At 36.6% G+C, this 13,415-nt stretch overlaps 1 protein-coding gene across 7 annotated transcripts in view; it reads right to left on the bottom strand.

The window, feature by feature from the left end:
- GPC5 (glypican 5) overlaps positions 1-13,415 on the bottom strand; it is a 588,801-nt gene that overhangs the window by 557,317 nt on the left and 18,069 nt on the right. Inside the window, exon 1 of one of the 7 annotated variants that reach the window (XM_054271919.1) lies at positions 5,839-6,015. The exons of the other annotated variants lie outside the window; for them this stretch is intronic. The gene's annotated coding sequence lies outside the window, so the exon portion shown is untranslated. Of the gene's footprint in view, positions 1-5,838; positions 6,016-13,415 lie in introns of those variants that run through there. 7 annotated transcript variants of the gene reach the window in all.

Raw genomic sequence — 13,415 nt, 5'->3', positions numbered from 1 at the left:
GGCTCAGTTTTCAACTTTCCATCTTTAACGTTTTATTAGTGTCAGCTCCACTTTGTATACAATTTTCAGGATCAGAGTAGAGTAACTTTATCTGTACACTAGAAGTATTGCTCCTTACAAGTTCTCCAAAAGCTCCACTGAGCAGCAGGTGAAAGCTTTAAGTCTTTAGGACAGTAACACCATTAGATGACACTGTGGAGGAAGAAGTGCCCATCACCCCTAATCACACTCAGCTCATCATGGGAAGAAAAGCTGCAGTGTAAGATATGGTAACAAATATCACAGGCAGGTTCAGGAAAAATCCCAATACAAATATGTATTATTAACAATGCAGGAGAAGTATAGAGAATATTTAACCCCTATATACAGCGCTATGGTGATTTGTATACATAACTGATACATAATTTCCATCACTAAAACTATTTCACAATTAGGTAAAATGTTTTACAGTAAAGTACTTAGTGGGTTGATTAGCTTAGTGAAACAATTATTGAGAACAATATAATTGCATTCACATGGAGAAAATGCTAGATATTAAAGAGCTCTTTAACAGGAAAGATGTTCACTTGCAGTGTGATTACCTACTGAATCAAATTATCAAAGAAAAAAATGGCTCCATATCTCCCTCCTTACAGTTTCAAAACAAAATTAGATACCTCTCTGGAAAATAGTTTTAACTACATTTTACTTATTGAACTCAATAGAGATGTAATAACAATGTTTGACTAGATGATCTACTGATACATATTAGGGAGATATTTTGCCTGAGTATGGACACAGCTTCAACTGTCAAAAGTAAGGAATTACATTAAAAGATCTTTGGAAGAAAAATAACAGTTTTCACATGCAGCTGGTGAAAGTGATAGCAATTCTTCTGAACTTACCCCTGCTAATCATAAAGTACAAACCAGCCAGTGGAGCAAGACACCAAGCTGACACAGGAAATAGTATCATGTGTCTTAAAACATCTGGATTTCCGTAGAAACAGTAGTGGGCTCAAGAGGAATACCTCAGTCTTTCAGGCTTGACCTCATTTAGCACAGCCACCCTTTCCAATTCACAGTCCAGAATCTGTACATTAAAACTACAACTGAATTAAAAGCTGCAGGTGTTACAACAGAAAAAGGAAATTTGCTTCCTTGAGCTTATGACATTTAATCCATCACAACATATTTTTCAATGTGCTTTTTTCTTATGTTCATTCATTTGCTAGATATGTATATTAATGCACAAAAATTGAAAACAACAAGAAGAGATTCTGTGTATTTTTTACTATTATAGGAATAATTTTTGATTTGAAGGACAGTTTTTAAATCAATTTCTGCGGTGTGAGTGAATTTGCACACTGCACAGACAAAAAAGGTTAGTATTCTAGATTCAAACTTTTTTAATGTGCATTACTAAAAGTCAGCTAACTGACTAGGGAAAAAAAACTTTAACAGATGTAAACAACAAAATGCATCTGTTTAGGTGTGATGGTAAGTAACTGGAAAAGTAAAGCACGCAGTAACTGCAAGAGACCAGATTTCTCTGACCCAACACAAAAATATTTAAGGGAATCCTTAAAAATACATCAGCTACAAAATGCAGTAAGAAGAAAGAAATGGGTTGTGCACTCTATCTGTCATACTCATTGCCAGAGTGTATGAGCAATTCTACAAAAATTATATTCATGGCAAGATACCTTTTCTTCTTCTGCTGATACCTCAAGTACAGGCCTCTGTAGAGAACCAGAAAGCTCTTATACATGACAGACATGAAAAATGTACTAGTATCACTCAATCTTCCACTTTCCATGTACTCTGGGAGCTCTTCATAAAACTCACTATGTTCAGGTATTAAAAAACTCAGAGATGACCTCATAATAAATTGGGGTTAAGTGCCTAAATGAAAACCAAACCTACTTCAGACTCTGTACCACTAAGAGAGACATCCTGGAGATCAGGTCAGCTTTGGGTGGCCTGCACCACCTTTGAAGCACAGGTTCAGCCCACCAAGTAGCTGGTGAACCATACACCATCAGCACCTAATTTTCATTTCCTTTTTCAAGTGTCTGAAGGTGTGCCACAGTCAGTTGCAGCCCCTTTCCACAGCATGTAACAGAACATAATGTGTTGTGACAATAATGTCTGAGGTCCATGCAGGATAAATACAGCCAAATGTACCACAGCCTCATCCAAATGGCATTTAGGGGTCTGTCTCTGTGATGAACATTTTAGCAAGCACAACACGGCACAAGTCAAACATTATCTGAGAAAACACTAATGATCGGGCAACACAAATGAACAATAGTTTTAATCTTCTTTCCAGGCAATGTGCTATTTATCACTACAGTTGCAGCTCAAGCTAAAGCTAGGAATTATGAATATTAACCCAAGATCTTACTATTGTCACTCTGAGTGAGCATAACTACGTGCTGAAGGCATGGCCATGGTGTGATGTCCCACCTCTGTAACCATATGTGAGTAAATGTGAGCTCCCCCTCTCTCATCTAAGTCTACTCCTACACTAGGAGGATGAGCTCCTTCATGCTAGCTGAATTAGGCTTCCATCTGTTCAAAAGCTTGATTTCCCATTTGTGGAAACCTTGGGCACCAGGAATATTTCTCTGTTTGTTCTGGGGTGCCCAGACCCCCAGGGGAGCACTGACTTTGACCCTCATTTGTTTCCTAGACTTCAAGATAGACTAGAATCCACAAAAGTGTGAAACAGATTTTAGAGAGTAGTGTAGGTCTATCAATTGGTAAGAAATTTAGGTTTTGGGATTTTTAGTATGTTGTGGATGGAAGCAAGATGGAGGGCACAGGGTGTTGTCCTGGGTTTCTTCTTGATGCTTGTTCTTCCTTCTTCTTCATAGGTTTGGATGGCATTTTGTAATTGGGCAGAAAAATCTGCTTTGCAGGCTCTTTGGGATCAGTTGTTGGGTTAAAAGGGAAAATAATCTAGGTGTCATTTCTTAATTGGATGGTTTGGTCTTAAAAGACCTTGTAACGAGATTTTTAGCCATTTTGTGCCTTCTAATGAAAAGCTGCCAAACTCACAGTAAAGAGACTGTTTTACTGATAAGAAATAATAAACACTTGAGTCCAAACAAGAATTAGTCTCAAGTGCCTTCAATCCAGACCCAGAAAAACCGATTACTAGTACCCCCACACCATTCTGCTCCTTTGCTACACTTTGTTTGCAAACTGCTGAGAGCTGGTGCATCTGCAAGCAGCAGAGCCTTGGTTAGGACAAGACCCCCAGAATGACCTGCCACATCTGGATCAAAAGGAAAGTCTGTGACCCCAGTTGGTACAAACATTTGCCTCTTTTTTTTCCTTCGCTTCTAAAATCTCTACACCACATTTTTGTAATACTTGCTCCCCAGAAAAAAAAAGACATATTTCACACTCCTCATTGATAAGAAACACAATCTCTGGAAAACAATTACAATAAAATCTAGCAGAGTGCAACATGACTAAGGAGTACTATGAATCTGCTGAGACGCAGACTCCCCCACTTGACTAAGAACAATATATTTATGCTTATTTAATGATAAAATGAAAACACAACACTTTCAGATCATAATGCAAAAATTGAATATACTTAACATGAATCAATTCCAAGCTTATTCTGTCCAAAAGTCTCCAGAAAATATCTAGAGTATATGTGAAGCAAGAGTTGGATGGGAAAGACTTGAAAAAAATGTAAAAAAGATACAGAATTGATGCTATTTGAGCTAATTTCTAAATACATATTACTTATAGATTAATTCCCTGTTCTGAGATTTTTCTGGTCAGATACAAGAGTAAGGAAATATATTCCTTCTTCTTTTGATTAATAACTGTCTTCTGAATTATTAATTATCACCTTGAATATGAATATTATCAAGAAACTGCATCTCTAGATGTGGCTGAGAGAGATGTCAAATTCCAAAACTGTATTTTTTTCAGATGGATGCAACTTTACAGGATAGAATATTTTAAATTAAATATTATTTATATCTTCCATTGCTGTAACTTCAATGCACCTTAACATTTATTCCCAGATTAAGTTCTGCTGAATTTCAGAGCTCAATTCAGAAATTCTACAGTAACTTATAGATCTAATTTGTGTAGTTGTCCTATTTTATACTAGAATTGTTTCTGTCAATTGTCTTGAGAGAAGTTTGTGTATGAATTAAATACTACTATATTTTAGCCTGCACTGTAGAGAACTCACGCAAAAAATTTCCAAAAGAATCTGTATGAAGTAGAATACAGTTCTGATGCATTTACTTAATTATAAATAATCTGCAGGAATTATACTATACTACAGACAAACTATGTCAACCTTCTAATTAAATAATGCATTTGCTAAAATGCATTATCATAAAAAGCACTGCATAACTAATAATAATGCATTAGTTATACAAAGCACTGAAAGTTACAAGACTGCCCTACTGCTTCCCTTTCCTTAACTTAAAATAGCCCATTTGATTTACAGTAAAACAGATGAGGTTAATAACTACATTGGGATGAACGTGAGTACCTACTCTAATAAGAAAGAAAGACTACAAAAACAGAAATTATGGCAGACATTTAATCATAGCTGCCTTTTAATTATAAGCACTGGAGGTAGCTCAAAAGCACCATGACTTAGGCTATGGTTTCACAAGTGTCTGGCTGCAGTACCAGACAGACACACAACTGTTTGTGCAGCTGCTCCATGAAGCAGATCAGGGAAAGGATCCAACTTAAACATAGTACAGCAGGAAAAATTATCCAGTGTTAGTTTCCCACTGTACTTCACTGAGAAACCACAAAAGTGGTTGGGATACTACAAAGAGCAGAGGACAGCACAGACTGTCAAACAGGCAGCAAGGAAGGAACATGAATAACTTAAAGTTTATATTGAGGCTAAAAATAAATAAAGAGATAAATAAGAAAGAGCTTTAGAAATACCCATGATGAAAACTGGCACTTAACTGAGAAACTGCCAGACAAAGGCATCGCATTCCATTTGAACAAAATACTATTCCTCAGCATAAATGTTTCTGATACAAATCAACAAAAATGAAGTGATTGCCAATACACAGCTGGTTCACAAGCCTTGGAATAAATTTTATCCTTCCAGAGTCACAGATACTTAAAAGATTAGGAGGTGTGCAAGCATATAACATAAAAATAAAAGCCATGCTTTAAAAACTCATACTGACTTTAATTCAGGAACCTACATTAAATAAGGAAATTGGGATTACAGGGCACCCCACAAATCCAACACAGAGAAGCAGATTCTTAACTGAACCCACTGAACCTTTATTTGCACAAGAAGCTTGAACATGGATGCTAGAAAATTAAATACTTAAAGACAATTAATGTGCTTTTTAATACTCAAATTCATAATGGCAACCCAATTCCTACTGTAGGAAATCGATGTGACTTGATACCTCATTTAACATTGCCTAACTTTGGGGAGTAACTGAGGTGGGAGATGAAGAAGCAGGCTAATTTTCCTCTGCAAGCACCTTTCTCCCACTGTTGACTACAGAAGAACTCAGGAAAGCTAGGCTCCTAACTCAGTTGCTCAAATAATGTGGAAGGAAGATGGGTTTTGGTATATTTGTGGATTTAACTGAGCTGCTCAAATGCACTCCACTTAAGTACAGACAGCAAGGAGCCTCATAGCTCTAGGCTTTTTCTCTTGCTAATAGAGAAGACACCTCCAGGAGTCATAACTGGTGCACCTCGCTGTCCTTCCTTCCTCTCCACAGCCTACACTGAGGGCTGAACTGTTTAATTTAGGACAGAACTTTCAGCAGAATTTCTAAAACCTGTAATCGCTAAGTATGAGTGAACAACAGTAAGAAATAGGTACCTTTCAATGGCAAATTCAGATGCTGTGTCTTGGCAAAGTCTTTCAGCAGATCCTCAACAGATTAATTAATTATCTCAGTGACTTCACCACTCAGCTGTCTTGAGTAACTCAATGCCAAATCACCATGCTAGGAAACTGCTCTCCCTGAGTTGTACTTTGCACTTGCCACCTCTCAGATGAAAAATATAAATCCTGGACTTCAAGGTCTTCACATATTCAATGTATGAATGGGAGGGTAGGAAAAACACCTATCCTTTCTTTAAGAATCTGTAAAAAAAGAAAAAGAGGATATAACCTGAACACATTAGTGTATGTTGCAAAACCTCCTGCTTTTACTGTACCAGAAAAGACAACACAAATTGAAAATTGATGAATTACTGTGCTTGTAGGTTCTGAGCTACAATACAGACAACTCTTTAGTTATAAAATGTCTTTTTAAACTACTTTCCTTCAAACTGATACAGCAGTCATTAAACACCAATAATTTTAACTTTCAAATCAAATGTAACCACAATGGTTTTCTTTATTCTTCTTGAAAGAGAAGTATTAGAGTAACTATATATATAAACCATTACATGCAATCCTTCATGGTTATTCTTAAGAGAGCTTTAAGTGAAAAATTTATAAAGAACAGAACATTGGTTTTCACTTTCATGTATTTATAAGTGTGAAGTAAAGGGTCAAAGGCAAGAGTAGAATTTCTCACAATACTTTCCTTGTGAGTAACAGCTGAGAAGTCTGGAAAGCAAACTAATTGCTTAACTTTCACATTATCAACAAAGCTGTCTTTTGACAGTGCAGTTAAAATCTCTGTCATCTGTTATGTTTGATCAAGTTAGTTTTGACTGAAGTACTCACACTGTCTAATAAGAGAGCTCCTCATTTTTTAAAGGGTTTCAGAGACACCTAAGAAAATGCTGTTTCTTTTTGACTTCTAAGCCTTTCTGGGAATGGATGTAAAAGCCATAAGTACCACCATCAGAAGAATCTAAATGATGAAACAGATGGTGTCTAGTTAGAAAAAAAGTACATTGAAGCAATGAATGTTATCAGGTTATTTTGAGTTTGTGCTACCTTAACACTAAACATTGAAACAACCACCAAATCTATTAGGTTGGAGAAGACCTCTGAAATCACTGAGTTCAGCTTCTGACTGAACACGACCTTGTCAACTAGAACATACCTCCAGTCATTTCTTGAGCTTCTCCAAGAATGATGACTCCTCTATATCCCTGGGCAGTCCATTCCAACATTTAACAATCCTCTCAGTTAAAAAACTCCTCCTGATAAATTCCTATTGATGTCCAACCTGAATCTCCCCAGGTACAGCCTGAGGCCATTTCCTCGTGTCCAGCTGCTAGTTGCCCAGGAGAAAAGACTGGCCCCCACCTTGCTACAGTTTCCTCCCAGGCAGCTGTAGAGAGCAGTAAAGTCACTCCTGAGCCTTCTCTTCTCCAGGCTAAATATCCCCACTCACTCAGCAAAAGCCCCAACTTCCACAGAAAACAGGGAACATGGGATTCTATCTCTACATATGACATATCAAACAGAATGAATGGTTCAAGTCTTGATCCACACCAAAGCATTGTCCAACATTACCCCAACAGGATTTGAACCTGGCTCCTAGATATTTTAATGAGCAACAATATCTGAAATAGAAAAAGAAAAATTTCAAAAAATATATGACTAAACATTAGCCCATCTGTGTAATTCTACCACTGACATCAGTTCTCTCTTTGGGAGAATCAAGATCTTCTCTAGTCGTTATCGGGACTGCTGGAAGCTTTACATGGCAGAACAACTGTATAATTTCAGTAAAGACCCTAAGAGGATGAAACTGTATCATGCAGCTGGTTCTTCCTTGGAAAGCCAGATTTCTGCATGCATCCCAGTAAACTATATATATATATTAAACTTCTCATGTCTCCTGAGTAAAAAATAGCTTATGCTCCCAGTCTCATTGCATTCAGCTAATTTCTAAACAGCAGTGTTAAAAATGCTGTTGTCCAGTAGTTCAACTGCTGTCTACACTAATATCAATAAAATCTGCTTAAAAGCAACTTGAACAACCATAAATATACAGAGCAACAGAAGGAGCCCCAGAGTATCTGTGATAGGAAGATGTGGCACAACATTCACAAGAGACATGTGCTCCTCCAGAAGAACCCCTGAGGCCAGGTAAGATGTTTCAGATCACTGAATATAGTATTAATGTTCATGCTTAGGAAACCAAATAAAAAGAGAACTTAATTTTACAGGAACAGAACAACAGCTTTTTTTTTTTTTTTTTTAGTATTACTGATTTCAATCGCAAATGAAAGTGCTAACTAAAAATAACCAAACTAAAAATAGATAAAGAAAGTAAAGTTATGAGCATAAGAAGGAACATCAGATAAATCAGATAGGAAATGCACATGGATGAATAAGAGAATGATAAAATTTGATATAAAGAAGGAAAAGTACATTAAAAAACAACCAGGATCCTTCCTACTCTATGAGCTAGCTATGAATTGTTACCTATGACTGAAGATGTTTTTGTATCTCCACACTTATCTGCTGAGGAACTTGGTGTATCTATCAAAAGCATCATCAGGGATTCTAACATGAGAAGGACTACCACCTGTGTTTCCTTGGCAAAACAATGGGCTTTATTTTGCAAGATTAATTTTCTGAAATTAGTCTAAAGACCATACAGGCAGACTGCAATCTCTTCTAAAGAAAAATAAGGGGAAAAAAAAAGCCAAAATAACTTATCCATAGACACAAAGGAAAATTACTAAAACAAATGGTCTGTACACATACTGCAGCACTCTCCTGACATTAGATATGCTAGAATTTCCTAGCACAATATTTGGGAATAAAGTTTAAGATTCTTCCCTGATGAACACATTTCTCCCACCAGCTTCACAACAAGCCTTTCAATCACTTTTTAGCTCATTGTTCAAGCTCCTCTGTTTTTTAGGCCCTGGCTTTGTCGTTAGCCCAGCCAGCTGTCTGTGGCCTCCTCAGGCAAGGAAGAATATATCTGTGTTGTACATAGACAGGAAAAAAATCAGCAATAGAATAGATCTGGATGTCCATGTTGTTAAAATATCTAACACATAAAGCATTTACATTTTTCTTTAAGATGTATTAAAACCCAAAAAAAGTGGATTAACTCTTTGCACACATCACTCAGAGGAAAAGCAACTAGCGTGTTGAAGTACACATAAATAAATATTGATCTAAAACACCAAACAACAACCCAAAAATTATTCCAAATCTCAAATTATTTTCTTTAAATCTGGAAAGAGACAGATGGGGCTTCCCCTTGGGATTAACAAGCCATGTGGAAGCAAGTATCTCTCACCAGTCCTAGTCAGCTAGCTGGCCTCTGTCCTGGGATATAAAATTCTCAGGGTGGGAAGGTGAGCAGAAAAAAAAAAAGATAGATAGATAGATAGATAGATAGATAGATAGATTTCTATCTATCTCTAGCATTATCGTCAAAAACTCAGAGATAAAGACAGAAAGAGCTAGGGGGCTAGGCTCTGCTATGGAGACAGAGCAAGAATGTCTTGGCAAGCTTCAGTGCTTGAAGCATTCTAGGTTTTGAATCCACCAGCTGTTTAAAACAAAACACATAAATATATAAGAGAACAGAGTCCAAGTACCCCCTACTATCCATTTCTAGGTAGATGCTTTTTCCCTCCCTGAATACAAAGGTAGGGAAACAAACACCAAGTTTTGCAGAAAAAGTAGCACAATTAAAGGGTTAGGAAAGATTCTGGCTACTGTGCTCTCACAAAGTATATACTTGGAAGCAGTCATTACATCTAATTTTTGAAAACTCATCAAAGGGACAAGAGAAAAACAGAAATCACAAGTAAAAATGCTTTCACTTAATCCATTTCTCAGACATCCTCCAAGTCATAATTTACTAGGGTAGTAACAACAAGTAGATTATAACAGGTTTTGATGTTCAAAGGGCAACTAGATACTGGTGTTGGAATAAATCTGGGAGAAGAAACAGAAAAGACCCTTTAAAAGAAAATTTTCTCAAGTAGAACTCATTGCAGACAGCATGGAGTACAAGCATTTTCTCTTTATATTAATTTTCTTACATCTAAAGTAGGCTATGTACCAGCATACTGTCGTTATAACTCTGGTGACCTCATTACACAGATAAGACTAGGATTTGTAGATACAGAAAATAACTTTTTATGGGATCAAAAAAACATAGCTGAAAGTTTATCCACTCAATACATATCATAAGAGAAATTATCTCCATTACAAACTTCTGCTTAACTTATTTTATATAATAAAATCCAGTAAAAGTTAGAATTTTAATGATGATTTATACAAGTCCTATTTTATTCCTACCATTCATTTACTTCCTTCAACTAGGAATGTTCTCAATCCTATATACTTACTATAGCAACAGAGTCATGAATCAAAAGAAATATTTGAAAGCACACCCAAATAAGAGCTCAAAATAATATTCACTAGAGAATCACAGTAAAAATAACCCGGTTTCACTTAATAAGGCACATTAAGTTTAGCCTGCTAAAGAATGGAGGCACAATATTACTTACATAAGGTAAAGACTCATTTATCAATTAATAATAAATCATGGAAGCTTGCTTCTAATGTCATTCTTTCCCTGCATAGTTCTACAGATTTAATCTGATAAAGGGAAGATGACTCAGGGAAGGAACAGGCAGAAACTGTTTCTTCATGGTAAAAAAGCAGCGATGTAAGATGTCAAGATGCTCAAAGTACCTCAGTTTTGTAAAAAATAAAGTAGCTGTCATGCACAACCTTTCTCCCTCTGTGACCAAGTAACAAAAGCTTGGACAAAATCTTGAAAGTCCCATTTTGTTGTAAAACTCAATAGCTTGAAGTCCCATAAATGGATCTCAGGTTTTACTGGTTTCTTAAAAGCCTGAGACAAATTCCGTTAGAGAGTATTAATCATAGAGAAGAGTGTGAAACAAAAAGAAGAAATTCTGGCTATTATCTTTTTAAAAAAGCCTTAATGAATAACTATGCAAAAACTGACTGCACAGAGCAATAATGTTAGTGGTGTACAAGTCTGTGATGCTGAAAGAAATAAGTGACTTCAGCACCTAAATAGGTAACGTGACTTGATACTCCTAACCCAAACCATCCAGAAAGTATTCATTCAGGATACAAAAACGCATAAATCCTAAGGTTGTAAAAAATTTATAAAGCCTGCAAAGAGTATCCAAATCAACCATAAACACTTCATGTGATATTTAGACTTCTGTCTAAATAAGAAAACAAAAAATTAACTTTGTGATTCACATACAGTGCTAAATCTCACTTAGGTGCAAAGCTCCTTGGAGAGACTGAATAGCTCAGCGGTCTCCTCTTAAAATTCTGCATGAGGAAGAAATATGGAGGGAAGCGTGGGGAGCAGTCTGCATTCAATTTTCTCATTAAATTGACACTATACATCTTTCAAAGAATCACTCCAGTGCCAGACTGTACTATGATGAATGCTTTCCTACATTCACACTTACCATTTTTAAGACTGGAACAGGATTGTAGATCTGACTGCTGTAACACACCTTGGGCCTGCAAAATAATCCTTTACAAAACAGGGCAGTGGCTGGCATTTGATTGCAGTGAAGAAGTTGACCTGGGGTTGATATTCTATCACCCCCAAACAACCTGTTCCAGTGACTAATCCCCTTGACTATTAAAATGTATGGCTTATTTCCTACCTGAGTCCATCTGGTCCACGTATATTAACCAACTGGGGAAGCACTGCCCTAGGTACTGCTTATGCCTAGATATTGGAAATGAACCTCAACCAGCTGAGTACCTCCTCATTGCCAGAGACACCCTGCCTAGAAGCTGCATTCACCACTGTGGATTTACTTGGTAGCTCACCGGGTTCATATGCTGACTATTTACTCTGTCAATGTGGACCCAAGCAAAAGAATGCTACTAACTCTGCATATCTCATATATTAAATAGGTAGAGTCAACTTCTGAAGGTTAAGTGGTAAAGAAAAAAAAATAAAATAGGAAAACAGAGCTGTAGAACAAACCAGCACGTTTCCCCAGAATTTTTCCATGCTCTAAAGCTTTGAGTCAAGAGTAACCATTACCACCTTCTCCTATATTATTATGGGAACAGAAATAAGTTAGAAGGTTTTTCGGTGAAACCACTTAAACTCTACCTGCTCTCTTCAGAACACTTTTCTTGCTTCATTTTCCTAGAACATTAAATAGAGCTTTCTTGGTCGTCAGAATTTTCATTTTATAAGTTTTCAAGAAAGTGCTGCAACGCTGGTCTCACACCGTATGGGTTTTGCATTTTCAGGTGTGACAAGTTAAAAGCTATCACTTGTTCTGAATTCTCAGCACGAACAGTGAGAAGAATGCCAAGGCTGGACTTCTTTCAGGGTCACAGAAGTTACTTCCATGTAAATGAGCCAAGTTAGGGCACTGCTCCTTCTACTGCAGCTGCAGCTTCTAGCTGTACTGTTTTCACTGAAATTTAAAGCTAGATAATGCAGAGGAGTTATAGTCTCCTAAATAAAACCCAAACTTTTTTTCTTTAGGTTACATGAGGAGAGTAGTGTCCTCATTTAAGAAGCAGAATAGAGACTTTATGGATTCTCTGCAAAAAGCAATTGATGAATTCTTAATATTGCCTTTGATTTTCACCTTCCTTTCTGATACTTACCATAATTTTAGCTTGTGATCTTCTCAAGAAAGCACTGTTGTCTTTAGTCAGGCACTAGGCAGGTAAGGGAACTGTAAAGCTCTAAAGAAATTAAGAAATTAAAAAGACAGACCTACTTTTCCTTTTTCTTTCTGCTTAATGTCCTAATTTTATACTTCTCTTATTATTTCTCTAAAGATTGGCTTTTAAGGGTTTATTCATCTCAGATTTTTTTATTTGTTTTCTTTAATCCACTACTGTGATGAGTGCACAGACATAGCTAATGCTCAGTTTTTTCTGAAGATCTTTAATTGACATAGATATTTTTAATTCTTTTTGTCACTAGGATAAATGCTCTTGATTGGTTTTATAAGAGGTGTTGATTTTTAAGAAAATATGCAAAAAGGTTGCACCTTTGTACATCTTACCAAATCCTTTGACAGTAAGTTTCTGTTCCAGTTGCATTAGGAACCATAGCAACTGCAGGGAGGGAAGCTGAGTATCAAAGAACTATTTCAGTTAGTAAAGCAAGTCTGTATTAGAAGCAAGACCAAACCTATGATCATGATTTTTTTTCAACCTGTTACCTGGTCTGTTCTGCATCTTAACTCAAAAACTGGGATCTTCCTCAAAAGCAGCAATTTTTTAAATCTTCTTTCCCTAGGCTCTAGTGACTCTTCTGCAGCAGCGACATTGTCTAGGGCTACAATATAACTTAGCCCATTGCTTTCAGAATATACATACATACAGTTGATGTAAGTAAAAAGGAGTAATCATTGGAGTTACTTGACTCCACTTCAAACAGACATATTTGATCTCATTTCCTTTGAACATGATGGGACTAAATTCCCCTACCTCACATGCAGACACTGCATTGTCGACTTCTACATTCTGCATCA

Source organism: Melozone crissalis, unplaced genomic scaffold, assembly GCF_028551555.1.
Source record: "Melozone crissalis strain CALT ecotype California unplaced genomic scaffold, PUWL_Pcris_2 ptg000013l_1, whole genome shotgun sequence".
NCBI lineage: Eukaryota > Metazoa > Chordata > Aves > Passeriformes > Passerellidae > Melozone > Melozone crissalis.
Note: the sequence above shows the minus strand (reverse complement) of the source record. Positions and strands in the feature narration are given on the sequence as shown.